At 37.1% G+C, this 1155-nt stretch overlaps 1 non-coding gene across 1 annotated transcript; it reads right to left on the bottom strand.

The window, feature by feature from the left end:
- Positions 1-221: 221 nt before the first annotated feature.
- On the bottom strand, positions 222-328 carry LOC145065152 (small nucleolar RNA R71). Its single transcript, XR_013688301.1, has one exon. It is a non-coding gene; the product is annotated as a small nucleolar RNA R71 (small nucleolar RNA).
- Between the last annotated feature and the right edge of the window lie 827 nt (positions 329-1155).

The following is a 1155-nucleotide window of genomic DNA, read 5'->3' as shown; positions in this document are numbered from 1 at the left end:
ATGAAGATGCCTACAAGCATATTGATGAAGTTTTGGACATTGAGAATTACTTTAATGGTCCTAATGTTTCACACAGTTCTATGTTATTGAGGATGCTACTAGTAGCTTTTAAAGGAGTAGAAAAAGATTGGCTAAAGTCACTTGCAGCTGGAGCTATTCGGACATGGGCCAACCATCGATAAGAATTCATTCAGCAGTTTAGTCCACCTTCCAAAGTTTCAAGTTTGAAGAAAAATATTGCTAATTTTAAACAAGAATATTGCGCATCCTTATATGAGGCTTGGGAGAGATATAAGGGATTGCTCAGAAATTTCCCTCAACATGACTTAAACATGCAACAAGAGGTTTCTATATTTTATGATGGGTTGAATATAACAACAAGGTAACTCCTTGGTTCTCAAGGGCCAATGACAAAGAAGAATCCCTTTACAATAAAGAAATTAATATAAAAATTTGTCATGCATTCACGAGAGTATCCCAACCCTCGAGAGGATATGACAAGAAAGAAGACGAATGTCAATGGAGCTTCTGAGGACCTGACTGTTATGACGGAAAAGCTCGAGAGTATGGACCGAATAATGAAAACGATTGATCAATCAATTCAAGCAATACAATTGGGATGTGATAATTGCAATGGGCGCATTTAACTAAGGATTGTAGATTGGAAGAGAATGGGAATCGGAAAGCTCAAGTCTATTACTCGAGTGGAGACAAATATTATGAAGACTGGAGTAAGCCTAAGAAGGAATGGTTAACTTATAAAAAATACAAGAAAGCCAAGCAAGAGAAGTTTAGGCAAACCGGTCGAGGCTTTTATCAAAATGAATAACCATAGTCCGAGAATAAATCCGATTTTGAGTCGATGATTGCACGCTTTGCAGCCGTTTATGAGAATAGACGTGACCCAACTAAAGCTACGATAAGAAACCAACAAGTCATGATAAAAATATTGAAACTCAATCAGGTCAATTGACCAAACTCATAAATGAGTGCTTACCACTTAAAAATCCCGAACCAAAAACACAATCTCACGTTATGGAAATATACACTGAAATAGAGGTTAATTATAAGCCTATAGTGATCAATAACACAGTCGACGAGAAGCCTGATCCATAGTCGGAGGAGAGGATTAATGAGGAAGAAAAATTGTCTGGC

The sequence above is a fragment of the Lactuca serriola genome, chromosome 7, assembly GCF_051521515.1.
Source record: "Lactuca serriola cultivar US96UC23 chromosome 7, Lser_US96UC23_V15, whole genome shotgun sequence".
NCBI classification, from domain to species: Eukaryota; Viridiplantae; Streptophyta; class Magnoliopsida; order Asterales; family Asteraceae; genus Lactuca; species Lactuca serriola.
This window is presented reverse-complemented; position numbering and strand designations above follow the sequence as displayed.